Here is a 14,843-nt window from a genome sequence, read left to right as displayed (position 1 = left end):
GAAACAAATCAGCCTTAAGCAATGTCCTTGTGAACCATACTGCATACCACATTTTTATTAATTTCTGTACAGCTCCAAATGTCTGCTTCATGGTGTACGTAATAAACATGCAAAAGTACCTGTTTCTTTCTCCACACACTAATGCTCATTCACAGAATGCAACAGCTGCATGTACAAATAAATATCAGTTATTATGGTTACCAGAGAGTAACACAAAATACGTTCTCATTTGGAATATTTTTTAACACCCACCGCGTGTAGAAAAACAATATTACATCACTAAAAATAGCTACAAATAGACAGAGATCGGGCCGTGAGAGCTCCCCCACGTGGGTCAGGATGGCCGAGCGGTCTAAGGCGCTGCGTTCAGGTCGCAGTCTCCCCTGGAGGCGTGGGTTCGAATCCCACTTCTGACAACTTCGTTTTGAGGCTGCAGCTGAGGATTTTGGTTTTGTCTACTTTGGAAAAGAGAGGCTGAGGAAAGACTTCATCGCACTCCATAGCATCCTGAGGAGGAAAACGGGAGATCCTTCTCTCATGGTCCTGGTATCCACTGACAGGAGTTGTGGGAATGGTTCAACGCTGTGTCAGGAGAGATTCAGACAGGACACTAGGAAGCATTTCTTTACTGCCAAGGTGATAAAAAACTGGAACAGGCTTCCAGTGAGGTGGTCAATGCCTCAAGCCTTTCAATGTTTTATAGGCTTTTGACAATCCACTTAAAAACTTGCCTTAACATTTGGTCAGCCCTGAATTTGTCAAGCAGTTGATGATCACTGCAGGTCCCTGCCAACTGAACTTTCTATTCTGTTCTGTTCTATTCTATTTTAAAATGGTGTCTTAAAATGGAAAATCTAGTTGTTTCAGCCTAAAGCAGGGAGCATGTCATAGTGCAAGCCCCAAAATCTGGTGGGGTTTTGCTTGCTCTCCACCACCACAGCTGCAGCTGCCCTCCACCTTCCCTGCAGTGGTTCTGATGCTGGATGCCGGGCCAGGCACTCACCTGTGTAGTGACAAATGTCACTGCCCCAAGATGGGCTTCTGCTCCTTTAGGGAGTGGCACCCACCTGCAAGGTAATCACCTGCAGGGTTCTGGCACTTGCTTAAGCAGCAGGAGAAGGAGAGTGAGCAAAAGAGAGCACAAAAAGGAGAAGGCAAAACCTCCCTCTCTCCCTCTTTTGCCAGACATGAGCAGTTATTTTGGCTCTAGATGTTTTCTAAAACTACAGCTTCAAGCTCAACGCTAGATGCTTTTTCCTTACTTTTAAATTGCTCTCCAAAACACTCTGGATGTTGCTTTGTGTTCTTGATTTTTTTTTTTAATTTAAAAACCTCTCAAAAGCAGCTATGAATCAGTAAACTAATTAAATTTTCATGCTATATATTTTGAACTAAATACACATTAGGTGAAATTCTAGAATACAAAGTATTTCTGAGAAACAAGACCACAAACAATAGTCACAAGAAAATTCTCCCCATGAATGAAGTGGAAGACTAGGATTTTTAGTCAATGTTAAATATCCAGTACTGTAAACACTCAGCAGACATAATATAATGACCTCTGAAAACACATAACACTAGATCATTGTAAAAGAGCAGCTAAAATTAGGTGAATCAACAAATTATCCCAGTGGAAGAAACAAACTGAGGTAGTGTTTTAATTATGTGATAATAACAAAAACCATGACAAAGGTAATTAATTCCTTCCCTCTGCAAATACTACTAAGCAATCCTTGAGTAGAGTGCTTACCTGCACAAAATATTTCCCTATCACACTTGTGTACAGAAGAGATATATATCTGTTTTTCTCCAGGACTTAACCCAAGGGGTGGTGTTCATCCATTCTTACTAGGCAAGCAGCACTACAGGCTGTCAATGTATACAGGGATGCTTTCATCTCATGAACTGTTAAAAGTGGTTAATTCCACATTCCTGACAGCAATTCCACCAGTATTGGAATTATGGAAGCAGCACATTTGCCTGTTGAGAACACTCAGCAAATCTAACATGTCTGGATCTGCCAAACACAACAAAATCAACAGGCAGCCACCTAAAGCAGTAACCCTGAACTCTGAAGTTGCAGGACACAGAGCTGGCTGGTCTTCCTGTGGACCCATTTTGGACAAAACCTGAAATCAAAATCATCAAGTCCCACCAACACAATTTACAATAGTAGTATATTATCTACCTTATAGAGGCATCAAATCAATATTATTAGAAGTAATTTGATCTAAACTAAGAGTGTAGACTCGTCCTAAAGTTTGAAGAAAAAAATATAACTGAGGTAGAGATATATATAGATATACATATATATAATTAAATAATTATATGTCAGAAGATAAACAGCAACTTTGAGGTCTTGAACCTCTTTAGCTTAATTTCAATTATAATATGAATATTGAGGTCATATAAATTAGCCCAGGTCTACCTACCGTATGAGACGGTTTATGCATCCTAGAAAACTACAAATGAGGAGACCATTAAATAATTATGCATTCAAATACCTATTGAGGGCTGTAGCTTTTTTCTACAATCCCTTCCTGGCCCTGCTTTAATCCCCACTGAGAGGCTTGCAAGGGGCAGGAGGGGGGGAGAGAGAGAGAGACGTACAAAGGGCTTGAGCCACCATTCAATATAAGAAAAACCCCAGTTCCAGTGGCAGTTCACAGGTTACTCCAGTGGTCCTAGGATTCATCCCATGATGCAAATCTTCTGTGAAATAGCAACAGATGCACAGAGCCATAGGATAAAAACTCTGCAGCCTCGAACTCTTCATAGTTTGTAGTTAACAGCATTTCCCTTCTAGTAACACATTGTAATAGGTAAATTATATATGCAGATAAGATTTAATTTGGATTGTCAATATCCAAAATAAAAATGAATAATGAAATATAATATTCTTCCAAGCTAACTCTTCCATAATTACAGACTATAAGAGTGAACAAAACTATAGGGAGAGGGAGAGGCAGGGTTAAATCCTAGGCCATCATAAACAACAGAGACCATAAGACGTCATTAGGAAATCTGTATAAAGTTCAATTCCTTTTCTCAAGCAGATAATTTTTCCTGAATTAAAAGCCTGAACAGAACAAAACAATCTGTCAAACCCTCCATTAATGTTATGTATGTAACAGCCACTTTTACAAATATGCACCAAATTTCAGCAAAACACATGGAAACCTACAGAACCGACAGAAATGAATTCTGTAGAAACAAGTCTCCTATAAATTTGCTTTAAGAAACTTTCACAAGATGGACTAGACAGAATCTAGAGAGGTATTTGAGGGGAAGAAAATAATCACTTAAAAAAATCCCTGATTATCAGCATTTATGCTTGGCATTTCGTAATCACATGCTGATATCTGTACTCATATACAGGCTGTTTAGTGAGGCTCTTCACATGAATATGTTCAGCTCTGTAGTCAATTTAAAACTAAAATAATCATATTATCTAGACAAGATCTTCAGACTTAAACAACTTTCATTATTAAAGGAAGCACATGATCAGCTTTTTCTGAGATAGAAATTGCATTTATCTTATCCATTGCTAGTCACAAGGACTGAGACCAAACTCTCAACATTTGCAGGTGCTGTGAATATTTCCCATGAGAAAATGTCACAAGGTGAGAAGTAGAGAAAAATGAAGAGCTCAGAATTTTTTTCTCTCTGTGGCATGGTGTACAAGGCAGTACTTCTGGTAAGTAAGATACAGAGAATGACAAATCTTTTCTTTTTTCTTTCTCTTTCTCTCTCTCTCTTCTTTAAAAAAAAAAAAAAAAAAAAAAAAAAGGACTATTTACTTTTTCAAACAAATTTATTTCAGGGTGCCAATGCAAACAGGAGGTAAAAGCCACAGAAAGCTGTTGTGCTTTACCAAAGGCCAGTTTGCTTTAAGGAAGCCTCTATTAAATACAACCTTTAAATTAATAAGGAATAAGGATTCCCTTGCAGCTCCAGCCAGAGCTGTACATGTGAGCAGAGCCCTTATTGACCAAAAGGGGAAAGAAGAGAGGCAGACCCCACACTCTGTGTGAAATCCCCTTGAAGGGGTTTCAGGAAATAGATAATTTTACAGACAAGCTGGGACTCCACCATTTCCACTACTGCGCCATCCTCCATGTGAGGATATTTCCACAACTTATTCCTTCAGATAACTTTTTTTTCTCACAAACAAATGGTTATCAGCAAACTTTCCTCATCCTTGTTTTATGAATGTTGCCCATGGACTAGGGGGAAATACAGCACAGAAGTGACCATCTCATATGCTCATCACAAAGCATAATAGATACCCAGACTTGATCTGATCTGATCTTGCCACTCAGCATGAGTCACTGAATGACTGAAATAGATGGAAACTACTTCCAGTATTTCTCTCCTGACAACAAAGCCATGCATCACTTTGAAAATATTTAGATGAAGTTCACACCAGTATATGCTAAGTATGTGGACACTGAGGGAGTTTTGAGATATCTCATTACTTCTACTGCTCATTAGTGGATAGGACAGTATATTTCCAACACTTTGTGGTTTTCAAAGGTTTTTTTTTTTTTAAACCAAAGTAAAAAGAATAATCAGGATACCACAGCTTACCTGCTCCCTTTGTCATTGAAGCAAGCTTATGCTGACAGTTCAAAGCATGTCTGAATTAGCGTTTATCTTACTGAGAAACAATCCATTACCAGTCACTAATGACATTTTTTTTTTTTTTTGCCCTAATGAATCTACCTTGAAAAGAATCTACCTGGGGTTCCATGCTGTTCGCAATTGTTAAAACATGAAAACTGGACTGGTTAACTTGATGGTTAACTCTGATGTTAATTAAATGTCAGCTTTATGACCTGGAACCAATTCAGACAATGCAAGTCAATCATTGTATTAAAGATGATGTATGCAGCAGCTCATCTCTCAGTACAAGCATCCTGGATCTCTACTGGCATAACTCATACTGTAGAGGGGCAGGTCCAAAGGGCAGTTTTGACATGAGGAAACACACGAGCCTGAAAAGTTTCTGATAGCATAGAGACCCTTGTGACAGCAGAGGCAAAAAGCTACCTGTCACAAGCCATGCTTGCATGTGGATCTCCTACAGACAGACATGGTCAGAATATGGGGCAGCTTGTTATTCTTTCTGCTGCTAGTGCTCTTCATAAAAATTATTGGATAAAACAGCGGTTTGTTGTTTTTTTTTTTTTCCTAGGCATGCCTGTCCTTATCCAGTCTTGCTCCATTTGCAAAAGCCACATTCCCCTTTCAAAGGTAATGCTTTTTACTGTCAGCCAAACCACTAGTTGTTTGCTGCTAGAAATAGTAACCCTTATCTCAGAGTGTCACACTCAGGTTTAACTGGAATTAACTTATTTTCCTGTTCCTTCAGCACTAGTGTCAGTGCTAGGCTAGGCTCTGGCAGCACCCACTCTCCCCAGCACAACACAGCATTAGTTGGACGTTCCTCATTGCTGTTGCACAGATAAAAAACTCCTTACCAAAGCACCCGGAATCTTCAATGTCTCCTCAAAGAAAAGGGTCCCCAGCCTTACATCATAGAACTGATAAGCAAACAAAACTTCATGCAAAATCTCAGTGTCGGGACTCTTCCTGGGCTGCCCTGCCTGGATTACAGGTGTAGCTGCATTGCCTCCTCTCCTAAATAATCTGTCCTCCGTAGTTAGACTTACTCCTTATCTGCAGTCCAGCCCAATATCATCTTAAGTCATGCAAGGACATCCATGCTGGATCAGACCAATGGTCAGCCCAGCTCAGGATCCTCTGGGATAGTGGCCAAAACCAGCCCTGAGACAGAAATCAATACAGGCAGTACTGATCAGCAGGACAAACAGTAGGACAAAGCTTCATTGCTTCCAGAAATTTGGGGCTCAGAGGTTTCTTATTGTAGAGGTATTTCTGCAAGAAGGACCCTGCAAGAAGGTCACGGGGGCTGGTGGGGCTTCTTGGGATCCTCTCCACTCAGAGCCAGCTCAGCTGCAGCAGATTGCTCAGGGCCACAGCCAGTTTTGATTGTGTGCCAGGACAGAGACCATACAATCTTGTGACAAACTCTTTCAGTGTTTAACCACCTTCCCATTAAAAAACTGGGATTTGGAATTCAGTACATTAATTGGAATACTCTAAGATACATAATTTTTCTGGTTTCTGGATTTTCCTTATGTTCTTAATTAGGATTCCTGTCTTTGTCATGTGCTGTGGAGGCATCTAGCATTGCTCCATAATACCCAGAGAAACAAGATCATTTGTTTACAACTTGCTTATCATAATAAATGCCAAAATATTTCTCATCTCTCACAGTAATAAAAGTCAGACAAAATGCAATTATTTGCCACAAGGTAAATAACCTTTTAATGCAACCTTCAATTCTTGGAACTACTCTCATAGCTTGTTTGCTCTTACTTTGCATCTGTTGCATTTATTTCTCCCCTAGCCAGGAGGCTCCCCATCTACTATATACATTTGAAAGAAGTATACAGGCTAAGAAGGAAGCTTTACGTATTTCAGTCTTCAGACCCACATTTTCATAACAGTAGCAGGAATAGAGAAATATATTAGAATAGAATTATAGAAAGGTTTGGGTTGGAACGGTCATCTAGTTCCAATAACTCTGCTATGGGCAGGGACACTTCCTGCTAGACCAAGGTGCCTCAAGGTTCCATTCAGCCTGGCCTTGAACACTTCCAAGCACCCACAACTTCTCTGGGCAACCTGGTCCATGGTTTCAACATCTTCACAGTAAGGGATCTCTTCCTTACATCTAATTTATACTTACCCCCTGGCAGTTTAAATACATTAACCCTTGTTCTACCATCATATGTCCTTGTAAAAAGTCCTCCATCCCTTCCATAGCCCCTCTTTAGGTGCTGAAAGGTGCTATGAGGTCTCCCTGAAGCCTTCTCTTTTCCAGGCTGAACAGCCCCCAGTTCTCTCAGCCTGACTTCACAGAAGAGGTGTTCCAGCCTTCTGACCATCTCTGCTTCTCTGCTCTGGACTTGTTCCAACAGGTTCATTTCCTTCTTGTGTTGGAGACGCCAGGGCTGGACACAGCATTCCAGGTGGGATCTCACAAGAGCAGAGCCAAGGATCAGAACCCCCTCCATTGCCCTGCTGCCCACACTGCTTTTAATGCAGCTCAGGACACGTTTGGCTTTCTGGGCTTCGAACACACGTTGTCAGCACATCCTAAGCTATTGATTCACCAACACCCCCAAGTCCTTTTCCTCATGGCTGCTCTCAATTAATTCTCTGCCCAGGAGGATGCCCCAGCTATTGTGCAGGACCTTGTACTTGGTGTGGTTGAGCTTCATGAGGTTTGAATGAGCCCACTTCTCAAGCTTGTCCATGTCCCTCTGGATGGCATCCCTTTCCTCCAGTATGTCAACCATACCACACAGCTTGGTGTCATTGCCAAACTTGTCAAGAGTGCCTGCCAGGTTCAATCCCCCTGCCCATGTCCTCAAAGCTGTTAAACAGCAGCAGTCCAATACTGACCCCTGCAAGATGTCACTTGTCACACAAGTGTTCTGCACACAGATACTGAGCCCTTGACAGCAACTTTTTGAGATTAACCAACCAGCCAGTTTCTTATCCACCGAGTGGTTCATCCATCAAATCCATGTCTCTCCATGTTACAGACAAAGGATGTCATGTGGGACAGTGTCAAATGCTTTGCACAAGTCCCAGTAGATTACATCCATTGCTCTTCCCTTATCCTCCAACACTGTAACCCCATCATAGAAGGCCACCAAATTTTTCAGGCATGATTTGCTCTTAGTGAAACTGTGTTGTCTGTCCCCAACCACATCCTTATTTTGCACGTGCCTTAGCACAGTTTCTAGGAGAATCTGCTCCATGATCTTGCCAGGCACAGAGGTGAGACAGACTGGCCTGTAGTTCCTCAGGTCTCCATTTTTTTTCCTTTTTAAAACCAGAGGTTATGTTTCCCCCCTTTCCAGTCAGTGGGAACTTCACCAGAATGCTATGACTTCTCAAGTATTATGGATAATGGCTTAGAAATTTCTCTGAGAACTCCCTCAGGTCCCACAGATGCATCTCATCAAGTTGCATGGACTTGTGCATCTTCATGTTCCTTAGTCTTGAACCTGATTTTCTCCTCCAGCATGTGGTTCTTCATTTTCCTGGTTCCTGCCCTTGCTTTCTGCAACTTGGGCACTGTGGCTGGAGCACTTGTTGGTGAATACTGAGGAAAAAGAGGCATTGGATACCTCAACATTCTCCATACCCCAGTTAACAAGGTCTCCCATTTCCTTCTGGAGAGGGTCCACAATTTCCCCAGTCTGATGTTCCTTTAGAAACTTTTCTTGTTGCCCTTGATGTTCCTGACTAGATTTGATTCTATCACGGTTTTAATTTTCCACACTTGACCCCTGATCGCCCAGACAATTTCTCTGTATTCCTCCTATGACATATGTCCTTGCTTTTACACTCTTTTCTGCGTTTGAGTTTACCCAGAAGCTTCTTGTTCATCCACACAGGCTTCCAAATATTTTTGTCTGATTTCCTATTTGTTGGGATGCATCTCTTCCGAGTTTGAAGGTGACCTTTGAATATCAACCAGTTTTCTTTATTTCCTCTTCCCTACGAGTCTTTAGCTATGGTAGTCTACCAAGAGGAGTATTTCAAGAGGGACAAGGTCTGCTTTCCTGAAGTCCAGGGCAGTGAGATTGTTATACACTCTCCCCGCTGCCCTAAAGGGTATTGAACTCCACCATTTCATGGTCACTGGAGACAAGGCTGCCCTTGGGCTCCACATTCCCCTCCAGCCTCTCTTGTGTGGTGAGAACAAGGTCCAGCATAACAGCTCTCCTTGCTGGCTCCTCTATCCCTTGGTGAAGGAAGTTACCATCAGTGCTTTCCAGGAACCTCCTAAATTGTTTATGCCCTGCTAAGTTCTCCATCCAACAGATATCAGGGTGGTGGAGGCCCCCCATGAGAGCCAGGGCTTGTAAGAATATGAGGCTGCTCCTCTCTATCTGCAGAGGGCCTCATCCACTTGGTTTTCCTGGTTGGGGGGCCTGTAGCAGACCCTATAATGTCACCTGTCCCTGCCCTCCCTTTATACCTGACCTCTAAGCCATTGGTTGGCTCTTCATCCATCCCAGAGCTCCATGTACGGCTGGTCACTGATATAAAGGGTGATATCCCTCTTCATCTTCCTTTCCTGTCCTTCCTACAGAACATGTATCCTTCCATTCCAACATTCCAGTCACAGAAGTCATTCCATCACATCTCTGTGATATTAGGAAATCAGATATAGAATTCTGTATTCAGAAAATAACCTTGTCCATGTTAAGAAACAAACAAAAAAAATGGGGCTTTGGGAAGGGGGGAAGCTTCCATCTGACAGTACAGTTCACAGAAGAACATTCATTTAAACTAAGATGTCATACAGGGTAACAAAAGAGTTCACCATGAATAATAAAGCAGGTTTCTACCTTGGTTGAAAGATGGATAAAAGGGTGGAAAGAGCTCTGTATTAAGGCCTTAAAAAGATTATAGCGATTAAGGCAAATACAATACGACATAACGAGCCCTGTACAAAAAAAAAAGGGTTGCCTGCTTTGAGCTTTGCTCTAACGCAGATAGAAGAATAAATTATATACCAAACATTATCCAAAATAAATCATGGACCATATCTAGTGGTAAATGAATTATCTCTGCTCCTTAGACCTTCTCTTTTTTTTATAAAGAGCAATCCCTCTAGACAGACTGAAGAGAACTGAGTGCACTTTTTTCCCTGTAACTGTGAGAATGAGGAAATAGGGCTAAAATTCCCATGTGATAAGTTCAATTTCAACCGCTTGAATTTTAATATGGCTACCTAGTTATAAAATATTTGCTATAAAAATTTTACTTGTATTAATGAATTTTTGGATGTTTGCAAGATTAGAAACTGCTACAGAAAGGACAAATCAAAAATACTGGTACCAGGCAAACCAGTTTCCAGTGTTCTTCACATAATTACAATTAGGGAGCTTAATAAAATCCAGCATATCATATTAGTTTTACAACCTCTACTCCTTTAACTTGTACTACCATGACATCTTACAACAAGTATGGGGCAAATGGGTAAGATCTACAGAATAATGTTATAGACTTCCCTTCAGACTGATTTTTTGTCCTTTCTGATAATATTTAAGAAAATGTTTTCCAGTTAATTGAAAGCCATTTAGTGCTCCCACCAAATTACTCCTCAATGACTCTGGAGCAGATACACTTTGTTTTTACCAAATGCCTTTGATTTCTTCTCTGCACACACAGACATGCACTAAATTAAAACTTTCCATTGAAGTGGCATTAGTTAGGCACACAAGGCATACGAAGTTGCTCTTAGGCTTCCTGCCAGAAAGCCAACAGTGCTGATGCTTTTCTTCATTTACTTTAAAGTGTCAGCAAAACAGACAATTTATGGCCACATAAATAAGGATCCAACAGCCCATGACCACTATCTGCAGCAATACAGCATGGACACAGACAGTGAGTTGGGCCTGTTCCCTGGGACTGATTCATGTTGCTGAATACAGAATCACAATACACTTTACCAAAGTGTCTTCTATAACACCATAATAAAATACATCACCAGTATGAGTGTTTAAAAAGGTATCAGGGAGCAGCATAAAAAAAATCCCATTAACAAAGCATGGGACTTGTGCAGATATCTATTATTCACCACGATGAAAATTTAACCTGGTGATTTTATACACATACCAGCAGGATGTAGACGTATCACATTGTGAAATGAGATCTGGTTTTTATCAGGATATTGGGATTTTTGTTAAGAAATAAAGAACAGGGAGAAAAGCCTTTCAGTCTGATACAGTTTTGTCCATGTGGGCAGGGATTTAAAACAGCATCCAAAAAAAGGGAGATATCTGAGAATTCAAGTAATTGCCAGAAGCATCTGAAAAAGTTTGTAAGACACAGCAACTGCTTTCATTATATGGTTCCAGTTCTGCTTCAGAAGGCTTCAGAGATGTATCTGGCAAGCTAACCCTGAGACAAAATGTATACGTGACCACCAGTGTAGCCATTTTTCCATATGAAAATGCAGCAGAGGTTGGATGATGCCACTTAGCTCTGTTAGGTGCTGATTGTCACATGTGTGCTTTTCACATTGAAGTTGGAATTAAACAAAAGTGGTTTCAAATTGAGAGTAAGTTTCACATGTAGCAGCAATAATAATTCTCTAATCTACAGACTTCATTCCCTAAAAATCAGAGAAATGTTACTTAGCTATTTTTGCAGCCAGAATCCAGCAGGAGCAGCTCTGCTAAGACTAGATATATACCATTAACAGGAGTTATCTGCAGGGCACTGAGGCCCAAGCTCAGCATGAAATCTGAGCATGAGGAAAAGTTCATCCTTCCCTGGGAAATTTCTTCATGCTTTCCTGTGCCTGAAGAAATGACTGAATTGGGGCATGAGTACCTTCAACTGACTTCATCATTCAGCAAGACTGACCTTCAGTTTATATCTTGGCATATTTTTCCTTCAAATGCACTTTTTAAAAAGAAAAACAAAACATTTTCCTCATGGTGCATACTCTTGCTAAAGACTATTATTAGAAAATTCATGTGAAATCCTGACTTCTAGAATAGAAGCAAAAGAATTCCACTGATTATGGAAATGCAGCAGTTTGCCCTTCTGCAGGAACTTGAACAGGGTGTAACAGGAAACACACCCCTGTAAAGTAAAAAGCCAAGCCACACACACAGCATATCTTAAGGTCTTGCTCAGAAATTGCTCTGCCTCCTGAATCTTCTAAAGCATAAGGGATCTGGAACCACAACAAGAAAGGTGTCTGCAGTTTTGCTCACACATTTATTGTTTGAGATCAACTGAGAAACAAATAAACACTTTTCACTCCACTGCAAAGAAAACAAACAAACAAACAGAAAACAATCCTGTCATTAAGGTGTTAGGTCCTTTTTGTATTTTTAAGTGCTAGCCTTTGAAATCTTCTTCCTTTTGAAGAAGGAACTTGTGGTATTAAAGGTTATAGCTGAAGTGCAAGTGTAATCCTATAATTAAATAATCTGCAGGCAATGATCAGACACTTCTACAGAAACTCCAAGATATAGCAAATAAACACAATTAGGATAATTAAATACTTCTGAGTATTAGACCTACAGCATGAAGTTGGTGTAGAAATAGAGATGACTTTAGCAAAATATACATGCCAAATTATCTGGTTAGCTCATGTAAATGCCTTTAAAAGGGTCTACATAAGGCAGAGTAGAGCCTTATTGTGAAATAGAATTCTGTAAAAATGAAATTGAGAACATATTAACAGTTTAGAAAAGTTTAAACAGACTTAAATTTATTTTATATTTTCATTTCTTAAAACATATATATTCAGTATATAAAATATATTCAAATATATATAATATATATTCAAATATATCCAGTATATAAAATATATATAAAATATTTTATTTTATATATATTTATTTATATATATATATTTCTAATTAGGGATGCAGTTGCTTAAAGCAAATTTTTAAAAGCTGTTCACCATTGTGTAAAAATTTTGTGACTTTATTTGTATGTGTAGGAAGTCAAATTTTTATTGGATGGATTGTTAAACTAAAAATATGTATTTTCTATCTTTTATTAGATATACAATAAGTCTATTGGAGCTTAAGCTTCAGCATATGAACACTGATTGGGGTTTTTACATTGTACTGTATTGGACTGGGATGCAGTTAATTTTCTTCACAGCAGACCATATGGTGGTGTGTTTTGAATTTGTGATTTAAAAACTGTTGGAAACACATCAGTGTTTTGGCTACTGTTTACACAGTGTCAAGTTCTGCTCTATTCCCCACTCTGTACCCCTGTCTGTGTCTGTTACACACTGTGTTGCCCATGTACATCTGTATTCTACACTGCGTCTGTTCTGGTTGAATAAAATCCGAGTGTCACAGCTGCCTTATCATTTTACATAAGTCAGCCTCCAGATCCCTAAGCAATGAAACAGTGCAAGAAATTAAAAGTTCATATTTTGGAGTCAGTAGTGAACTTAAAAAGAGTCCATGACAATAGATATTATTTTGCAGTTCACTACCATAACAAGTTCAGCAATAAAAAATTTAATTCTGTAACAGAGAAGAAGACACAAAGAATGTTATAGCTTCATTCAAGGACTGTCACTTCCAATTAAAAAGCAAAAGAAATGGGATGATGACCACCAGAATTAGGGTCAAACCAGATAATTATTTTTGTACACTTACAAGTCCCAAAGAAAAAAACATGGCATATGGTCCTAGTGTTCAGTAATGTACAGGGCTTTGTGAGCATCCATTGGCTATGCTTTAGAACCTGGCAGGGGTATCAGAACAAACACAGCAATAGTCCAGGTCTATATACAATTAAAACCTTGAAATTCAGAAACCCTGTGTAAACATGCTCTCCCTGCAACTATAAGAAAAGAAGAAATTAGGCTTATATTATCTTGAAAATAATCTTAAAAACACTACAGTCTGTTCATATCAGGAGTTTATAACATAAATAAACATTATTTCCTTAACTTTCTAATCAAAACCAGATATGAGAAAATCAGTAATTGTCAGTGACTAAAAAGCTGATGTGTCTTTCCAAATCTCATCATCCTCCTGAACCAATCATACTATTTGTCCAGCTTAACTATTATCTAAGTTTATGAACATGGCAATGTGATTAGACACTGGAAGAGAGGTTTGTTTTCTATTTATCACAGGACTCAAATTGCTGCTGACAGACCTGGCCTAAGAAAATTGACTACAGCTTTCCAGCATGGCTAATTGGAGTGCAATTTGGAAAGAAAACTATTTGCCTCCAGAAACAAATTCTGTGTTATGAAACTCTTGGACCACTGGCCAAGACAGACCTGGCCAACCATCAAAAAGCAACAAACCAACCATCAGCACCCAGCAGAAGCTACCAGCTGCATTGGCCACAGTGCCTCAAACTGGAATCACACCCTATAAATAAAATGCTTTCCACAGAGAAGAGTACAGTTGAAATGCTGAGTTCATATCAGGGCAATCCAGGTCCCTAGAAATCAGAGTACTTTCCTCTTTTTTGTTGTTTTTCTTTTTTTTTTTTTTCTTTCTCCAAAATAGTTTGAGTTAAACTTGGTAACACTATCCCTCAGCAGCCTAAGTGCTGGCAGCAGATCACACAATAACCACTCTCATAGCTTTATGGACTTTCCTGAGGTTCAATCCAGAGGAGAAGGAGGAACCACACTTACTGCAGGAAACAGACAGCTAATTTCTAACTACCCAGAGGTACTAGTGGACCCTCAGGACTAGTGGACTTACAGGACCAAAGTGGTATTCTCTGCAAAACCAACTAAAACATATACCATGTGCAAGGCTCTTCAAGAAGGGGACAAATGCATGCAGCTCCAGGAACGGAGCAATATCACACACACACTTAAGCAAATGTCCTTGTACTCCTCACAACTGCTTCCTTCAATCTGCTAAACTCATTTAGCAACCAAATGGCTTGGCTCTGAGGGCTGGATTTGCCACTTAGGCTATCTTTTGAAGCACTCCAATCTAGGCTAGAGAAGGAAAAGAAAACTGAGCATGCCAAACAGGAGAAATACTCTCCAGTTGCATAGACAGTTTAAATGAGCTATACAACATGAGGTTTCCAAACTGCAGAACAGAAATAACTGCAGGTAAGAATACCCCTGAACATCATGATAATAGTGGTAGGTAGACAGTCAGACTGACCTTGCAGATCCTGGGGATGCACTGATTTGGAGCCTTTCTTTGCAGAGCATCTTCCACACATAAAGATGGTTCCCAAAAAGTAAAAATCCCTTC

The 14,843-nt window shown here is 39.8% G+C and overlaps 1 non-coding gene across 1 annotated transcript; it reads left to right on the top strand.

Annotated features, from left to right (window-relative positions):
• The first annotated feature begins 333 nt into the window (after positions 1-333).
• TRNAL-CAG (transfer RNA leucine (anticodon CAG)) lies at positions 334-416 on the top strand. Its single transcript has one exon. It is a non-coding gene; the product is annotated as a tRNA-Leu (tRNA).
• The last annotated feature ends 14,427 nt before the right edge of the window (positions 417-14,843 follow it).

This window comes from Vidua macroura, chromosome 1 (assembly GCF_024509145.1).
Source record: "Vidua macroura isolate BioBank_ID:100142 chromosome 1, ASM2450914v1, whole genome shotgun sequence".
In the NCBI taxonomy this organism is placed as follows: Eukaryota; Metazoa; Chordata; class Aves; order Passeriformes; family Viduidae; genus Vidua; species Vidua macroura.
This window is presented reverse-complemented; position numbering and strand designations above follow the sequence as displayed.